The sequence below is a fragment of the Pan troglodytes genome, chromosome 2 (assembly GCF_028858775.2).
Source record: "Pan troglodytes isolate AG18354 chromosome 2, NHGRI_mPanTro3-v2.0_pri, whole genome shotgun sequence".
NCBI classification, from domain to species: domain Eukaryota; kingdom Metazoa; phylum Chordata; class Mammalia; order Primates; family Hominidae; genus Pan; species Pan troglodytes.
This window is the reverse complement of record NC_086015.1, coordinates 144,441,194-144,460,092: the sequence shown is the minus strand read 5'-3', so window position 1 is coordinate 144,460,092 and position 18,899 is coordinate 144,441,194. Positions and strand designations below refer to the sequence as shown.

General features: G+C 47.5%; 1 protein-coding gene across 22 annotated transcripts in view; it reads right to left on the bottom strand.

The window, feature by feature from the left end:
- PXYLP1 (2-phosphoxylose phosphatase 1) overlaps positions 1 to 18,357 on the bottom strand; it is a 62,897-nt gene extending 44,540 nt beyond the window's left edge. For 3 of the 22 annotated variants that reach the window (XM_063806277.1, XM_063806269.1, XM_054682272.2), the window contains exons 1-3: positions 17,693 to 18,153; positions 15,805 to 15,907; positions 15,171 to 15,258 (exon numbers count right to left, since the gene is read on the bottom strand). The gene's annotated coding sequence lies outside the window, so the exon portion shown is untranslated. Of the gene's footprint in view, positions 1 to 4,882; positions 4,985 to 15,170; positions 15,259 to 15,804; positions 15,941 to 17,692 lie in introns of those variants that run through there. The other 19 variants (XM_063806276.1, XM_063806267.1, XM_063806272.1 and 16 more) reach the window with 17 other exon arrangements.
- Between the last annotated feature and the right edge of the window lie 542 nt (positions 18,358 to 18,899).

Sequence of the window (18,899 nt, the reverse complement as noted above, 5' to 3'; positions counted from 1 at the left end):
CTGCAGCCTACTGACTGTACGTCTTCCACTAACAGACCTTTTGTTTCATATTTTACATGTTTTTAAAATATGCAGCATTAATTATTTAGCTACCATTTCTTTCCTAAAAGGATTTGAGGCTGATAATCTGCAGATTTAGTATTTTTAAATCCCTGAAATAGTAAACTTTTTTTTTTCCTTTGTGAACTACATGTTCTAACCACTCTCTCCTTTGAGGTTTTTTTTCCAACTCTACAAAGGATAAACTTGTCAAGGCATCTGATCATTTCTCAGGGCCAGAACAGACTAAAATAACTAACTCATCAAGCCAGGATTTTCACTTTTATGTACGCTTCAGTTATTATTATTATTATTTTTTGACATGACAAGTCTGTGTTCCACCCAACGTTACTGCTTTGCTCTTTCTTAAGTTTCAAAGTAGTTACATCTGAGACTGGCATTATTATTTTAGAATGTCGAGAAGCTATAAGTACCTCAACAAAGACAGGAGAACATGCAGTTGGCATGATTTACTCACCGCAAAGCCACTTTAAAAATATAGCTGTTTTTAAAAAAATTTTGCAAGCAAAGTGTGTCAATTGAAAGTTTCTTAAAATGTCAAAGAAAGCACGAGAGGATTAAACAGGCAGGCTGCAAGAATGGAAGTACAAGTGGCATAATATCAAGGCTTGAATGATAAAAGTCAAACTTTTAAAGGCAAAAAAAAAAAAAAAAGCTTCCAAAGTCCTGAGACTCATAGCTGTGCAATGTAAATCAGGCACACCTGAAAGGACAGGTTATCAAGGCCTGCATTTCTGTGTTAACAATATTATATAGGAACGGGATTTTGCTCTGGATGGACTCATGGACAGGAGCACTCACGCATGCCACTGAGAGGCGTTTTGCCCAATGAGGCCTTTTTAGGCTGGGATCACACTTACCTACAGAGCTTTGGCAAGACCCTGTGCTCACTGGCAGGTGATTCTATGACTCATTCATGAAGAAGAGTGGGGCACCAGGAGCCCTGTAGCTTGTTATCACTGCCAGTGCCAGTGGGCATGAACTTTACATCCTTAGAAGTAAATCTGAGAACACGGCTGTCTCACTTAGTAGGAGGTTGACAGTGTCAGTATAGAATGAGCCCTCCTGCCCATGGAGGTGGCCAAGTGTGTGTAGCCACTGCTGGTGATGCTACAGAGGGGCTGATGTGGGTGACCTTTCGGAGCCCTCCACGTGCTGAGATCCAAGGATTCTCTGACTCAGATCCCAAAACAAGCTCTCAAAACACACACACACACACACACACAGACTCACTCTGTCTCTCTCTCCATATATATATATACGTGTGTGTGTATATATATACGTGTGTATATATACACGTGTGTGTATGTATATATACGTATGTATATATACACGTGTGTGTATGTATATATACGTATGTATATATACACGTGTGTGTATATATACGTGTGTGTATATATACGTGTGTGTGTATACATATACATGTGTGTGTATATATACATGTGTATATATATACACGTGTGTATATATACGTGTGTGTGTATATATACGTGTGTGTGTGTATATATATACACACACACACATTGCTCCTTTGCACTTATAAAGTGACAGGTAGAGCAAAAATAGAGCTAAGAGCACTGTTACCTACAATTACAACATTTAGCTTTGGAGGAAATCTGAACTGCCTCGAGTCCCAGCTCCCTGCCAATAAAGTAGGTAATAAGACTCTTAAGAGGCCAGGCTCAGTGGCTCACTCCTGTAATCCCAGCACTTTGAGGCCGGGGCAGGTGGATCATTTGAGTTCAGGAGTTCGAGACCAGCCTAACCAACATGGTGAAACCCTGTCTCTAATAAAAATGCCACAAAAAAAAAAAAAATTACCTGGGCGTGGTGGCGGGCACCTGTAGTTCCAGCTCCTTGGGAGGCTAAGGCAGGAGAACTGCTTGAACCCGGGAGGCAGAGGTTGCAGTGAGCCAAAATTGCGCCACTGCACTCCAGCCTGGGTGACAGAGTGGGACTCCATCTCAAAAAAAAAAAAAAAAAAACCAAAACTCTTAAAAGCTCTGAAGCTTTGATTCAGCTCAGCTAACAGTTGTAATGAAACACACAACTCCAGGTTGATGTAACTTAATGAGAAATTTGGGAGCCAAAGTGGTTGACACAAGTAATTTTGAGAATGAAAAGCAATGGGGGTGGCCATGATCCTTGTTTACACACCAGTTTCCACAAACTGCAGCTAACTGAGCAAGTACTTATTCTGTATTATCATAATAAAATCAAGTTTCTAATGGAGTTTCTTAATACGTCTATCAAATAGGGCAAAAAGCCATACTGTATTATTTAGAGGTTTGTTTTTGTAGTTCTCTTACAAGGCCCATGGAGTTACTGCTTGGGTACTGTTGTGTGTTATAGGAAATTGCAGTGGTGGGAATGTTTGTTGTAGAATGTGAACTCTTGGTTATAGAAAGTTGACTCTACCCACCAACTCTGTGATAATGAACCACAGATTGCCATATCACTGATTGTGATATAATAACTGATAGAATCAGGATGGACATCTATGCTTCCTCTCTTTAAGCCAGAGGACAAGTAATCCTAGAGGACACTTGCATTTCAGGGACATACCTGAAAGCCTTGTTTTATAAGACAAATCATTCTAACAGATTAATTTTAAAATCTTGTTTTCCAAGAAGGACTGTCTTCTGTAATCTTCCCATTAGGGAGTCATCAGATCTCTGGTCTTTTAGTGGTTTCCCATAATGCTCCACGGATGTCAACCAAATACTGCCCATGGCCTCCATGGCCCCACCTACCAGTGCAGCCTCACCTCAAGCCCTCACACTATGCCTCTCCCAGACCCAGACATCTCTCAGCCCCACAGAAGAGCCTTGCTCACTGGGGACTCCAGGCCTGGGTCAGCTGGGCAGGTGCCTGGAATGTCAAAAGGGCATCACTCCTGCTCCCCAAGAATGAACCTGAGGTGGAGAAACCTGTTACTCTTGGAGCTGCCTGAGGCAGGGGAGGGAGGTAAGACCCCAAGGAGCATGCTGGAGCCAGCACATAAGGCCACTGGACTGCCTTTTTGGGAGGACTCTGGTGAGCTGAGACAGGTAGTGGGTTGGAAGCCAAGGGTGAAGTGCTCAAAAACACAGAGAATGAGACCAGTTATTGCCTGAATAACTGTGTGAGACACATGTATGAGAAACAGCCGGCTGGGCCTGGTCTACCTCCAGACTATGAGGATAAGTGTAAAATGACGGCTGTTTTAAGGCACCAAGTTTGGGAATGATTTACTATGTGGCAACGCTGAGCTCCACGAGGCTGGGAACTTTGTCAGTCTTGCTCCCTATACATGTATCCCCAGGGCCAAGAACACTGCCTGGTCCAGAGCAGGTGCTTAACCAATATTTGTTGAGAGAGTGAATGAATGTATGAATGAAGAGATTAATGAATGGAGGACTCACTACAGCCACTAGCAATCCCCCAACCTGCCTCCAGGCAGCATGCTGCCTCTCCTCTGTGCCTCCACTTTCTCACCTTGTTGACTGCTGACCATGCCCTGGATCCCAGCTCAAAGATCACTTTCTCATAGAGGCTGCCCTTCAACTCACCCGCCTTGTTTAGCACCCTGTCTCACACTCTCAAGTTACCCTGTATTTCTCCTCCATGACACTTCTCAGCACTATTCATTATGTAATCAAATGACCATGGTGAAATTCCTGGCTGGCTGGCTGTCTCCTGTGACTGACCCTAAGCCACATGACAGTAGGGGTAGTGTCTGCGTGTTTGCAGAGAGCTGACTGACCGCCTGTCAGAACATTTCTGAAAACTGGCAACATACAGCCAGTCTCATCTTAGAAAGTGCCAATTCTTAGAGAGCTCTCTTTTAATATTAAGCTGGAATTGATCTCTAACTGCTAGCCTATCCCCCACCAAGCTTTCCAAACCCATTACACCCAGGTCATCCTTGCCACACAGACCCCAGGTGACCCAAAAGGCTAGGTGTCTTCTCCAGGTTTAGTCGGTCAGTCGGGGGAAGAACTAGAGTCTGAAGCCAGCTCTCCTGACTTTCCAGTTCAATGCTATTTCCATCACACCACACTGACTCCTGGATGTTTCCACTGACATTAAATGCTCTGAAAACATCATAATCTCTCTATCCAAACAACAACAGCAAAGCTGTGTACTTTTCATAGCAGAATGCACGGAACAGGTCAAGCTTAACATATAACACAGAGTATACAATATCCATATATAACAAGAGCTCATGGTGATATTTTAGGGACCTCCCCACCAAATACCTAAGAGATGAGCCCCTGAGCAAATATCTAATTCTGATTTTCATTTGGTTCTTGTCTACTGGACACTCCTTGTGCCAGTTCTCTGCAGGAGGTGTTTCTTCTGCTTTCTTTTCTATGACTTGTCATTCCCAGGATCTTTGAAGATCAAAGACACAAATAAACTAAAATAAAAAACACTCCAGGTGATCTGCAATAGCTCAACAGGCCAGCAACCCTGAACAACTGAGCTTTTGGAGAGAATGCAATGAACAGAGAAAACGTCCCTGACCTAATGTGAAAGGAAAAAAGGACAGAGAACAAGGCATGGCACGATTCTAATCAATATGTATAGTTATGCATATGTTTGGAAAACCAGGATGGAAAGAAATATACATTTAAAAATGAGCTGGCGGCCAGGTGTGGGTGGTTCATGCCTATAATCATAGCACTTTGGGAGGTCAAGGCGTGTGGATTACCTGAGGTCAGGAGTTCGAGACCAGCCTGGCCAACATGACAAAGCTATATTTAGTAGAGACCCCTGTCTCTACTAAAAATACAAAAATTAGCTGGGCATGGTGGCGGGCACCTATAATCTCAGCTACCTGGGAGGCTGAGGCAGAAGAATCGCTTGAACCCGGGGGACGGAGGATGCAGTGAACCAAGATTGCGCCACTTCACTCCAGCCTGCATGAAAGTGCAAAACTCTGTCTCAAAAAAAAAAAAAAAAAAAAAAAAAAAAAAAAAAAAAAAAAAAAAAAAAAAGGGAGTTAGTGGCATTTCTTACCTTTCAGATTGGCCAAAAAAATTCACCTCTCACCTATCATGAATGTTAGTTAGTCTCAGGGGGATGAGTTCTTTCATACACTGCTGGTGAGAGGATTAATTAGAATAGTATCTGTGAAGGGGAAATGGTGGTCTCCACCAAAACAATAAACATGCACATCTTTTGCCCCAAGAATTTGTATTTCAGGTTTCTATCCTACAAAAGTGTTACCGCCTATGTACAAAGCAGCATTAGGAGTCATTATAAAAATGTGAAAATAACTGAAATGTTCATCCATAGGGAAACAGTTGGAAAATCACAGTTTGTCCAAACAATGGAACACGATTCAGCCTTAAAAAAAGAAAGAAGTGGGCTTAGGTGTGGACACACAAACCTCCAAGAAATATCACCAAGTTAAAAACAAAAGACAGAAAACAAAAGTAGCAGCATACTAGATACAGTGTAATCTCACTTAGGTAAAACCAACGCTAGCATATTCCAACATATATATGTAAATTTTCGGAAAACATAAATTTACCAAAAAAGGTCTAGCAGGAGATGGCTGCTGAAATTAACAGTGTGATCTCTATTGTGAAGTAGGAAGAACTTTCCAATATTTACTCACATATTTTAATGCTTTGATTTTATAGTATGTTGGGTGCAAATAACCAAAAAAAAGGTGAGTAATGACAGAGGGAAACGTTATATTGTTAAGTCAAAAAGACAAGCTACAATATAGCATGTACAGGCTGGGCTGAATGGCTTGAAGCAGGTGCAGGAGCAAGACTTTTCATTGTACACTTTAGAATTTGAACCTGTGCTATTTTAAAAAATGAATTTAAATAATTGCTATTTGTAAAAGTAACAATTTTTTTTAAAAAAAGGAAAAACATTAAAAGGAGAGAATATGTCCTAAATATTATGAGTGGTTATAGCTGTACTGACAAGTAATCTCAATTTTCTTTAAAACAAACAAATTACAAGACAGAAGACTGGCTCACTATTCCTTAAGTAAGTAGGAATCCTGGCAGGCTTATTTTCTCACATATATTTCTGCATTTTCTAAATTTTCTTAAACAAACTTGTATTACTTCTAAAAATCAGAAAAAAGGAGTACTGTAAAACATATTTAAATTATTTTTAAACGATGCAGTTAAGCAGTATCTCACAAGGCAGGCACATGATAAATTATAGAGACCAGTGGTTTTCAAACAGTATCCTCTTTCAAAACTCATCACAACATGGAATCTGATGTGGAATTCAGGTAGCAGTGGAGGTGCTTAGGTGGACTGGGAGGGGCCTCGTGCCCCACTTAGCAGCAGCCCCATCCACCTGCCGAACCCAGAGTTCCAAGAACATCCTTAGGAAATGCACTGTACAGACAGACAAAGGCTACAGGCACCTGAGGGGTGGGGGACTGTGCTGGGATGATCAGCGAGAGGGCTGCGTGAAAGAGGCGGAAACTGTGCTAAACTAAAAGGAAGGGAGGATGTCAGTGGGCGTGCCTGATGTGAGGATAAATGGTACAGAGGCAGGCTGCAAAGCCCACCCCTATGTCACCGTACCGTGGATGACAGGCCTTATGCAGTGAGTCATCAGTGAACAGGGTGGAGGAGGGCTGGAGCCAGACTAGGTTCCCGTAGGAGTAGGGAGCCACTGAAAGTTTCTCAGCATACGCCTGACTGGATGAAGGTGGTATTCTTGAAATGTCACTCTCAAGCTGCTGATAGATACAGACTGCATATCACCCCACCTCTGAGTTACATCATGGCACTGGCAGCAGGAAGACACCCTCCAACCTCCTGGGTCCTTGCGGCTGTATCATCATACAACTGGTGGGTTTTTCCAAGATTGTGCTGTGTTCAGTAGACCAGGCCAGGCAGGCTCTGGCCCTCCTACACTGCTATCCTAGAAGTAGCTCTCATTCCAGGGGCAGTAGAGTTGGGGTCCCCAAGTCACAGCTCATGGTCCCTCCCTGGCACTGAGACCAGGCCTTTTACTCCACCACCTAACAGCTCGGGCAAGGTATTTAATCTCTCTGAGCTGCAGTGTCCTCACCTGCAAATAGTAATTCATTCATTCATTCATTCATTCATTCATTCAGATATTTACTGAGCATCTGCTCTATGCCAAGGATAGTTATAGAAGCTGGGGATTCGAAGTGACCAAACCAGCCCCAAATTCCTGCCCTCATGGAGCTTCTATTCTAGTGGAGTGTAATATTGCTGCCTGCCTCAGGGGGCATGGAGGGGATTAGATGAGATCCATCCTGGAAAACATAAGACAGTCATGATTTCGTTCTCATTATTATTTGCATTCCCTGCAGCACTTGGACCAAGAAGGCACCCAAAAAACAGCATCAAACTATTCAGTCTCTGTCTACAAATACAGATTAACCCACCTTGAAGCAAAGTGCAGTTCATTCAGCCCTTGGCTTAGACTAGCATGATGGTTCATCTCTCTGTACCCCACCCCCCAGCACTGTCTCCAGTCCACCTTAATAAACAGGGCTGGGAGGGAGAACGAAGGAAATCACCCTTGGAACCATTCATCACAATCAAGGCAGCTGACAGCTTTGCTAAACCCTGGCTCAGCCCTCTTTTCCTTAGGGAAAGAAAGCACAGTTATCAGAACCCTTACCTTCTCAGGCAGTGCTGAAAGTTCGTTTTTCGGGCCAGGGTGTCCTGCCTTACATGGGACATGAACACCTGATGGACTGCACACCAGCCTCCAGCGGGCCCCATGGAGAGGACTCAGCCCCTCTAATCAGGCCAGTCTGTGACAAGGTGAGCCCTCATTTGGTGGATTTCAGGATTGAGCGTTCATTTCAATGTGTCCTCAAGGGCATGTATGAGCCTGGGGCGGGGGTGAGTAACAAGCACAACCAGTACATATTCCAAGTGAGTAGCCAGAAGCATTGGTATAAGTCCAAGGGAGAAAAAAACTATAAGCCAACTTTAGAACCTCATCCTCTGGGCTCCAAGAAAGTGCTCCATCAAAAATCTCCCTGGCAAGTATCTTGATATGTAATGACAGCTTCAGCTTTCTTCACCAACTACATGCTGGAGTTCTGGTGCCAGCCTCTATTTTTATAGCCTGAGTAATGCCCAGGCAAAGGACCAGTCAAGAATCAGACACAGAGGGACGGGGCACAAGACGTGATGGCACAAGTGATGGGGCCCCTCTCCTACTCAGCCTCCAGCAGCAGATCCTTTAGAGCAGAGTCTGGGACAGCAGCCAAGCCCTCCTCAGATTCTGGCCCAAACTCCTCTGCAGACTCATCCCCTCTCACAGCCAGCCCATGAGTTCCATGGGGGCTGGTCCTTTTCTGCAAGACCCTGTAAGGCCAGGCCCCATGGCACAGCAGTGTTGGACGGGTGAATGGCCACACCATCTCGCACGACTCTGGCACAGTCGACTTGCTGTTCCCCCTTTTCATAACTCAATGTCTGTGCCCATTCCACTCTCTTGGCCCAGATGTCTTCTTGACCCAGATGTCTTCTTGACCTGGTTAACTCCTTCTTATCCTTAAACTCAGCTTAAGCACCACCTTCCCCTGGAAGCCTTCCCTGACCCCAAGGCTGGGTGACATCTTCCAATACTGGGCAACCACAGCCCTCAGAGCCTACCCCTCCCACTCTACTCATCAACACGACAGACTCATGTCAGCTTCCTTGCCCACCTTCCCCAGGGCTGGGTGGAGAGACAGCAGAGCAAGCAGCAGGTGCTCAACAGGTGTGTAGGGGAAGGGAGGGAGGGTGGGAAAAAGGAAGGGTGAGCACCAGGAAGAATGCTGTGGATGGAATAGCCCCATCACAGAAACCTACAACAAACTAAACAAGAATAAAGCACTACAGCCCAGTATATCAATATACCACTCATCAATTATTACTGAGGAAAACTAGCAGGAAGTAGTGGGAAAACACTTTTTAATGAATTAGCGGGGAATCAGGTTACTCTTTGCTGTGTCCTCTCCTCCCCTCCAGATGTGGGCGGGGGTGGGGGCTGGAGAGGAAGAGAAGCTTTGGAAGGTTGAGTGGGCAGGGGCACTTGAAAAAAAGGGGCTCTCATAGGTTCCTCTGGCCTTGGGGGACTAAAGACCATTTCCTCTAGGGTAACCTCCAACTGCTGATGTGAATCAACTAGGACACATTCCCACAAAGCTGTTAAGAACATGCCCTGTGTCAAGACAGGGGGATAATGAGGGCCTCCCACTGTCCTACTGAGTCATCTGGCCCAGTTCCCAAAGGTAGGAACAGAAGCAGGGATTCAGAACAGATGATCTCCTGGGGATGAAGAGACGACTTTTGGCTGGAGCCTTCTTAGCACAGCATTTCCTTCTAAAGAAAACACCCCCACTAGCCCCTCAATATCCACTCATTCTTTCTTGTTAAGAGAATCCTGATTTTTGGGGGGAGGAGGGGGCAGACAGTGTAGCAGAGACTGCCAGCTAATTGTGATACCCATCTCCTTTCCCTCCTGGGCATGTGGCTGGACCACATTTCCTCCCCTTGGAAGGTATGCTCACGCGACTGAGCCCTGGCCAGTGGAATGTCAGGGCCAGTAGTTCAGCACCTCTGAGCCTGGCCCACAAAATCCTCCCACACACCATCCTCCATGTTCCTTCCTCTTCAGCTGAGTGAGGCAAAGGAGCATGGCAGCCTTGAGAGCCTGAGTCCCTGAATCTCCTCTTGGAGGAAAGCCCCAAGCAGAAACAGCCATTTTGGACTGTGTGTGAGCAAAAAGTGAATGCCTACCATATTTGAACCATTAAACATACTTAGTTTGTTTAAGCAGTGAGCCTTCCTCAGTGTGCCCCACTACACACTCACATGGCCCGTTTAACTGGGGGCAACCCATGTGATACAGTTCTGGCCATGGAATGTCAGGGGACATCTGGTTTGCTGGTGTTTTTTGCCATCATGAAGGAAAGGCCAAGAGAGTAACACAAGTGTCAGTACAGACAGATGTCAGCTGCTGAAACCAACACCAGCAATCACCTATCTTCACGCATTTTGTTACATAAGATAAACAAACCCCTATTTACTTAAGCCACTAAGCCAGGGCTTTCTGCTACTTTCAGCCAGACACATTCATAACTGATATGCTTTACAACCACTCATCATTCATTCACCCAAATTTTATTGAGGCCTGTTTCATGCCAGTCCTTGTGCTAAAGGCCAAAGCTTTACAGATGAGCTGGGTATGGTCCCTGCTTTCTAGGGGCTCCCTATCAAGCTGGAAGACAGGCCCATGAGCAGACAATCAGAATACCCAGGGAACGGATGCTGCGGTGGCACGTGATGATGTCCCAGGAGAGTGTGAGCATTGGGCAGTGGGCTGGCACTGAGGTGAGGCATTCCCAACTCCCCTTCGGGCATTTGGCACACAGAGTAAACACTTCTCAAGCTAAAAAGCAAGTAAAAAGAACTCGGGATCCTCAGCCAAGCCAACTGCAATTACTTAGTGTAAGTAGAGTCGTTAAACACCATCAATTAATGCAGCTGTTTCAAGATAATCAGCAGTCATTAGAGCAAGATGCACAAGAGGAGAAAAAAAATCATATGCTGCTAACTTAGCAATGCTAGAAATTATGTGAACCGAGGATGAGACAGGCTTGCTTAGATCTTCCTGCCTGCTGACGTTAGCCACCTCCCAAAATATACTTTCTTTCTCAAAGAAGACAGTGATTTTTCACTTTGAAGACAGAGCCAAAAAAAATCAACCATCCATGCCATGACCTTCGACCATAAATGCCCAAGCTTTGATTTTTCAGGTCTGTGTTTCCATTAGGGACTGCAACGGAGACAGACACACTGGCGACAAAAGAGGTTCCAGTCTGGGAAATCAAGAGATGATCATGACCAGAGAAGTCAGAGCACCTGGGGAGCCATTTGTAAAACAGAGAAAGGGTTTTCCCCCTTTTACCTTAATTCTCCCTGCATACAAAAGGTTGGCATTATTTGCTGTTTCTTTGTTTTACAAGTGTGGGGCAAAGTTTTTTTTTTTTTTTTTTTTTTTAAGACAAAACTTCATTTAAAATTTCCAGGACTTAGGTCTACCCTTGAACAACACGGATTTGAACTGAGCAGGTCGACTTACATGTAGGTTCTCTTCCGCCTCTGCCACCCCTGAGACAGCAAGACCAACCCCTCCTCTTCCTCCTTCTCAGCCTACTCAATGTGAAGACAATGAGGATAAACCCTTTATGATGATCCACTTCCACTTAACGAATAGGAAATGTTTTCTCTTCCTTATGATTTTCTTAATAACATTTTCTTTTCTCTAGCTTATTGTGAGAATACAGCATATAATACATACAACATACAAAATGTGTGTTAACTGACTACATTATCAGTAAGGCTTCTGGCTAACAGTAGGCTATGTATAGTTACGATATTGGGGATTTAAAAGTTATGCTTGGATTTTCAACTGTGGGGGGCCATGGTGGGGGGAATCAGTGCTCCTAACCCCTGAGTTGTTCAAGGGTCAACCATAGTTTAAAGTAAATAAAAATAAGCTGGTTGCCACTAAGATAACTGATGACTGGTTTTCCAGTCTGACTGCTGACTTATCGGTATGAAGTATTCCAGTGTATGTTGAGTACAAGCTGGGCTAATCACGCTCAAACGAGGCAGAGAAGCACTCGAGTTCCTGAAGCAGCAATCACAGAAGGATTTTCTGGTCGACAGCCCATTGCTGGAGGCCGTGCCAGCTCCGTGATGGCAGGTGCTAGTCGGGCAGGCTGCCATGCTGGAGCCTCTCTGTAGGACGCACAGAGCAAGCAAAGCGAGGTCTGAGGAGGAAGGTCCTCTCTTTCCAGCACCAGTTAGGAAACCCATGCCCGTCAACATAGTTTCTTTGGGTCAAGAAGTTTCTAGCTACGGCAGACACAGGAAATGCGGTGTTCTGGCTTCCTGCCTCTGGCTAGTCCCCTACCTGCTCTCAGGAGCAGCTGTGCCATTTCTTGCTCAGAGAACTGGGTCTCTGATAGTACCAAAGGTTTCTGGGGCTGCTGAAGAGCCAGTCCAGTCCAAAATAGTAGCCAGGGCAGCATTCTGTCAACCAGGACCAAAAACAGTGTTGGCAAAACCAGGTGACTAAATAGATCTAGGATCTCTTATCATGCTTCCCACTAATAACCTGAGGCCAAGAGTGACAGTTAAAACAACCAGCATGTGTCAGACACAGATGAGTCAAAATGAGCGCCTGTTTCAAAGAGCTGGCAAGGTCACCACCCCATGGTCAGCCCCTTCACAGCCTCTCATGGCTGTAAGTGAGCAAGTGCCTGGAAATCGATCTGCATCGCCATTCATGTCCTTCACCACAAACTGAAATATAATGTCCTCTGTTCCATGAGGACAGAGACTATTATCCTGTATCCATCATCTCAGTGCAGTCGGTTGGCGCCTAAAAGGTAATTTTAAGAAACAAATGAATAGGAATAGCAGCTAACATTTTTAAAGCATGTACCATGTGGTAGGTGCTTTTCTAAGCCCTCATCATGTATTATTATATTTCAGTTTCACAACAGTACCATGAAGTAGGTATTATTATCACCACCCAAATTTTACAAATAAGGAAACTGGCACAGAGAAGTAACTTGTTCAAGGGTACATTGCTAGTAATGGTAGAGCCAGGGTTTAAAGTCAGTTTGGCCTCTGAATGTACACACTCAATCACTGCACTGTGCTGAATACACAACCAACTCAGGTACTCTAGTATTAGGAAGTCATCAACAGAGAACCTCTGACACCCACAAACCTTGAGAAGTCCTTTCAGGTTTCTGGGTGCTACATACAGAGTTTTTGTTTGTTTGTTTGACTTGCAGAAAGTTTTAGAGAAAACCAATGCCTACTTTTATCCCTAAGAATAGGACCACCTACAATTTTCAAAAAACTATGTAACCACATTCGGTTATCAAGCAACGTGGGCAGGGATATCCAGGTTTACATAGTATTTCTCTACTTATGAGATCTGAATTCTAGAGGAAGCCTTTTAACCATCCCAAGGTCCCATCTCCCCATCTCTAAGCAGATCGCAGGCTTATTGAATCAAATGAGATATGGACAAAGTTGCTTTTTTATATAGTAAGGTACTGTATAAACATAATGCATGATCCTAATAATTAATATAATTTGCATAAAATATATACTTATTAATCTATACTTGCCAAATTTTCTATACTTTCAAGATAGTTCATATTTATATCTATGTTTTAAGATTTAAGCTTAATAGTTTACTTCCGTAAGTCCCTCCATTATTATTTCTGAGCTTCCAAAAATTTGTTCTACAACTTTACTAACTTTACGGTAATCCAACTGCCACTTTCATTTTAGAAGCATAAAGCCTTAACAAGACAGTAAATGTTTAATTCTAACTGGATTCTCCTATGTCTGCAGAGAACAAACAGCAAGTAAGAGCTTCATTTTATTTTACGGTTAAAAGCTCAAAATGATACTGCTGGATCTCTGAAGGCCTGAAGGTTGGTGTTAGATCCAAGAATGAGGTAAGCCTAGGAAAGCAAGCTGTGGTTTTGTTGGTTGAAAAGACACATGTCTCTGAATAACTGAGGGGTGGGACAAATAATATTCAAAATGATTTGTAACTTCAATGTAAACGATGGCTGTAACCACAAACAGAAGTGGAGGAGGAAAGGGGAGAGAGTGGGGGCATCAAAACCAGGTGCAATAATTTTAATCTTAATATGCTTTTTAATCAATATGCTATTGATTACAGCTCTTTCTGAGGAAGCTGGTCACACCCAGGGGCATAAGGGTGGTGAGCAGGTGACAAAAGGATGCCCTGTAAACTGAAACATGAGTGTGTAAATTGGGGAAATGATTCTGCAAATACAAAGAGAATTTTAAAGTTACTACAGTCTCTACTACCACATGTTTGAGTTCCCCTAAACTCTCCTCCACCCTCGAGTACGCAGCTCAGAGGGAGCTCCACTGATGGAGGGAGGGGCAGACGCATGCACAGATGACTGTGGGCCAAGGGAACGAGGTGAAGGGTGCCTCCTGACTGCAGGAACTACTCCCCAAGCCGCCATCCAGTTCTTCTTCCATGCCTTTTTAATCATTAACTTCTTCCACACTCCTGAGATTGTTCCCGCCATCACTGCAGACTGAACTTTTTCCAAAAGCCAGTGGCTTCCCCAGCCAAAGTCCAAAAAGGGTCAGAGAAGCCTGCTGGTTTTGAGGGTGGAGGATAAACAGGCCAGAGTCTGTGGCTCAGTTAGGTGTTAGTTGGCCAGGGCCCTCCTGCCTTTTGGACTCAGAGCGGACCCTGAAATTCATTCTGGGTTCACGGGTGCCTCCTCGTGGCTGCCGTGCAGCATCTCCAGGTTGAGAGGCTCCAATGGGCCCTCGTTTACCTGCAAGGCTGCGCAGCAGGTTCAAAAAGAGTCCCTGGGAGATGCTTCTATCAAAAGGCCCACCATCCTACTAGAAAGCTGCTCCCTCTTCTTCACCTCCTAAATACAGGTGCACAGACCTTACAAGCCACTGCTCCTTTTGTCACTTACCTAGACTCTCCCCTCAGCACCTCAGGTGAGATGAAGTGGCAATGGCTGCAATCTGAAGTGGCCAGGGGGGCTCTCCAAGTGGTACCCTGTCTCCCTGGAAGCTTCCTCCATTGGAAAATGGGTGCTGTCAAAGGGGACTGGGGCTACAGCTCAGGGCCTATAAATTAAGCCATGGTAAAGTGGCTTCCCAGGCCAAACCCCAGACCAATCTTGCTCAAGCCATTATTTCCAAAAGGGCACACACCTCATTCAAAAACTTCAAACAGCTCAGTTCTCTCCTGCCGTGCTAAGCCCAAGTCTCAGCTGGCTTTCAAGGCCTTCTCAAAACCAGAATGATGGGCCCAGCAAATGGATTTCAGATTCCCATGGGGCCATTTTTCCTATCTCAGTGACTTTGCTCCTAACTGGTAACCCCTACACTGGAATGTGGGCACACTTCCTTATCCACCAACCAGGAACCTTGTCCAGGGACAGGTTCTAGGGCCAAAATCTCCCCCTATGAATTTTCAGGACCTTGAACATTCTCCCATCCTTTCTCCCACCCACCTCTAGATAGTAGTATGTCTCTTTCTCCCTCTCCTCCCTTTCTCTTACTCACAGACTGCAGGCATTAATTAAACCTCTTCTAGAAAACAGATTTTCACCAGCTGCAGGAATTCTGAGCCAGACCTGAAGACAGAGACAATCTGGGTAAGAAAGATAAGTTCGTGACAGCCAGGGGCAGTGCAGGCTCCCACAGCCAAGTGGCAGTCTCAATTTTAGCCCTTTCCAGATTCCCCCACAAAAAAGGGGGACATGAGGTGTTCCCACCCCCCCAGCATTTGGCTGTACTGCCTGGGGGTGGCCTTTGACAGAGGCACAAGAGCTGGACCTTGCCCCATCTGCCAGTGGGTTATAGCCACCTCCAAGAGACCAAAGCACTGGCCCAAAACACCAACCTCCCTCCCACCAATAGAGCTGCAAGCCACAGTGCCAGAAATGTGCAAGAGGCACTCCCAGCCCGCCACAGGAAGCAACACCCACTGGAGTGGGGATGGTGCAATCTGAAGCGGCCAGTGGGGCTCTGCAAGTGGTACCCTGTCTCCCTGGGAGCTTCCTCCGTCAGTGGGCAGGGATAGGAAATGTTAAAGGGGACTGGGGCTACAGCTCTGGGCACTATAGGTTAAGCTATGGTGGACTCAACCCTCAGCAGACAAACTTAGTAGCTTCCAAGGGCGCCCACCACCACCTACCCCAATTCTTGAATGAAGACAACTGATTTTCTTCATGGAAATCTTGGAGTCCCCACTGAGGTTAACGACCCACCATCAGAGACTGATCTGTAGATTGCACGCACTGCTCCAAACACACACAAAAATGAGTTTGTCTCTGGTGATATGACACATTAAAAAAAAAAACTGTTGAATTTAAGGGTAACATTTTGAACAGTGTAGCAAAGTGTAGAAAACATTGGTTGTGAACTCAGACTAATTCACCGGGGCATCCATTTTTTTTCCTCACAAACACTGAGTACCACTATGTGGTAGATGGGGGACCAGGCAGGGACCTGGGGCCACAGAGGTGGTTCCTTCCACTCATCCCTGAAGATGCTCCTGCACAGTGGGGCATCTGACAGCGACTCATCACAGAGCGGTGTAGGGAGGGCCAAGGAGAAGCCCACGGGAATTTCTGGACAGAGAGACCCTACTGAGCCCCAGTATGTCCTTGGGATACTTATCTAATCAATAGTGAAGTAATATTGAGCTAATTACTATTCAAGCTGATCAATAGAAAAAAGAGTTACAGATACTGCAGTTCCACAAACACTTGGAGTGCTGTGCTCCAAAGGCCAGGTGGCCCACGCTGTTCCTGGTGCCCAAACGCAGCCTCCCAAGGCATCAGTGAGGATGGGCTGGCCAGGAGCCAATCCCTAACAGAGAAGTTCCCCCTACACATCCTTTCTCTGAGATAAGCAATTAATTTAATCCAAGACTTAATGAAAGCCAGGAGAAGGGATGGGGCAGATTCATACACTGGCTTTCAGGCTGTCCCGTGCATCTTCACCTCTCTCCAGGGACCACGAGGGTTTTTTTTTTTTTTTTTTTTTTTTTTTTTTTGACAGAGTTTTGCTCTTATTGCCCAAGCTGGAGTGCAATGGCGCAATCTCAGCTCACTGCAACCTCTGCCTCCCAGGTGCAAGCGATTCTCCTGTCTCAGCCTCCCGAGTAGCTGGGATTACAGGTATGCACCACCACGCCTGGATAATTTTGTATTTTTAGTAGAGACGGGGTTTTTATGTTGGTCAGGCTAGTCTCGAACTCCCGACCTCTGGTGATCCGCCCGCCTCGGCCTCCCAAAGTGCTGGGATTACAGGCGTGAGCCACCGCGCCCGAGGCCTTTTGATCCATCTGCTATAAATCCCCTTCCCACAGATGTCCCGATTGGGCACCAACACCTCTGAGGAGGGTAAGTTACTGCCAAGCCCGACCGCAGTCGCATCCCGTTTGAAAGGGTGGGCTCCGCACTGCCAGCTTCACACCCACGGGCCTTCTGCAAATATCAACAAACGGCTCCATTTGTGGAGCACTCTCCGATCCCCCATCCACCCCCCTACACTTCCCCATTCACAGCTCTATCTGATTCCCCATCTCTCCTGATTTTACTTGTTGAATGCTTACAAAAGATCCTTGCCTTTCCGCAAAGACACTGGCTAGCCAGGCGGTGATAACCTCACTCACTACAGAGCCCCCTCGCAATCGCTGAACTCACAGCCGAAGCGGGAAAATATGGCTCCACGTCCTGCACCGTGAATCCTTTACCATCCACAGGTACAATTTAAAAGGCAGCTGCGGCTGCAAAGCAGGCAACCTACCCTAAGCAAATCCATTCTCTGTGTGTGTGTGTGTCTGTGACAAACCCAGCTTATTTAAAAGATCAGGACATATGCAAGTTCACCAGCAAAAGCAACGTCGTGGGTCTACACCACACGGTCCTAACCTGCGCCTCCAGGAATGTTAACCTGCGCTCGGGCGGCCCCGTGGCCAGGCCCGGGACTCCCGGAGGCGTCAGGCTGCAGGTGGCTGCCAAGAGGAGCCAGCCCCGTCTCCGGGAAAGGCCGCGAAGTTGCAGCCGCCTGCTTACCTGGAGACTAGCCGGCTCAGGACCGCCCGGGAAGGGGGATCCCGGGAGCTTGAATCTCGGCTGGAATCCAGCGGCGGGAGTGCGGGGGCCGTGCGGGAGAGGGCTGGAGGGGCGGGGGCGAGGTGGAGGCGGGCTCCGCGGGAGAGTGCGGGGCTGCGGGGGGCGAGGGCTTGGAGACAGAGCCGGGGGTTCGCAGCGGGCGTGAGACGGCGCCAGCTCTGGGAGAAGGGGGCTATGGGGCGGGCGCCGGGGCTGGGACACCGGGCGCACGGGGGGAGTGGCAGGAAAGAGGGCGCAAGTCCTAGGCTCAGGGTCGAGCGCGGGGATAAAGGAGGAGGCTTAGTCGCGGGATTCGGACCCGACGCTTCGAAGCGCCCCCAGCCTTCCCGCCCCTCTCCCACTGGCGAGTTAGGGGGACCCCCTCAGTCTCCCAACCTCGGACCCTGGACGCCCACCCGCCTAGAACCTCTGCGCGGCTCGGCCCCAACGGCAACCGCCCCGGCCCAGGCCCGCGCCGCACTCACCGCCCATGGTCCCAGGCCGGCCCCAGCTCCGCCGCTGCGCGCCCGACTCGGCGCTCGCCGCCAGCTCCTCCCGGCGCGAGGGGAGGCGAGGGCGGCGCGCACCCGCCACCGGGGAGCTCGCGGGGCCCGGTAGCGCCCCCTGCCGACCCCGCCGCGCCCCGTCTCAGTTCGGCCGGCCCTGCACCAGGAGCCCTGGAGCTCCGCCCCGGAGGCGGTGTTGCGGTGCGGCTGGGCTGGGGCGACCGCGCGGGGTTGCTGAGAGAACGCTGCCTCTGGGAGGCCCAGCACAGCCCGGAGAGACTGGTCAGTCTGCAGAGCCCTCGGCGTGCAAAGCCACGGGCACGGACAAGCCGAGCGCGCAGGGACCACGACCACAGACGCGCAGGGCTCCCGCGTGCCTCACAACTCCTGACCTGCGATCAGGGACTGCGCGGAGGCGCGCCAAGGCCCAGGAACACAGCCCTGGCCGGCCCGGGCCCTAGTGTGGGTGCTTTGGGGCCATGTGCCTGCCCTGGCGCCGCTGATGCTATCGCCGGGTGGGCGCGCGCGTCTGGGGTGCGCCTGCTGCCACGTAGACCCAAACTGTCACCCCCCACCCCTTTCGGCCTATCCCACATTCCTCTTCCGGCTCAGAACACATCCGGCCTTGTGTTGCTCTAGTCCTCGCTGCTGCTCCGTCTCCA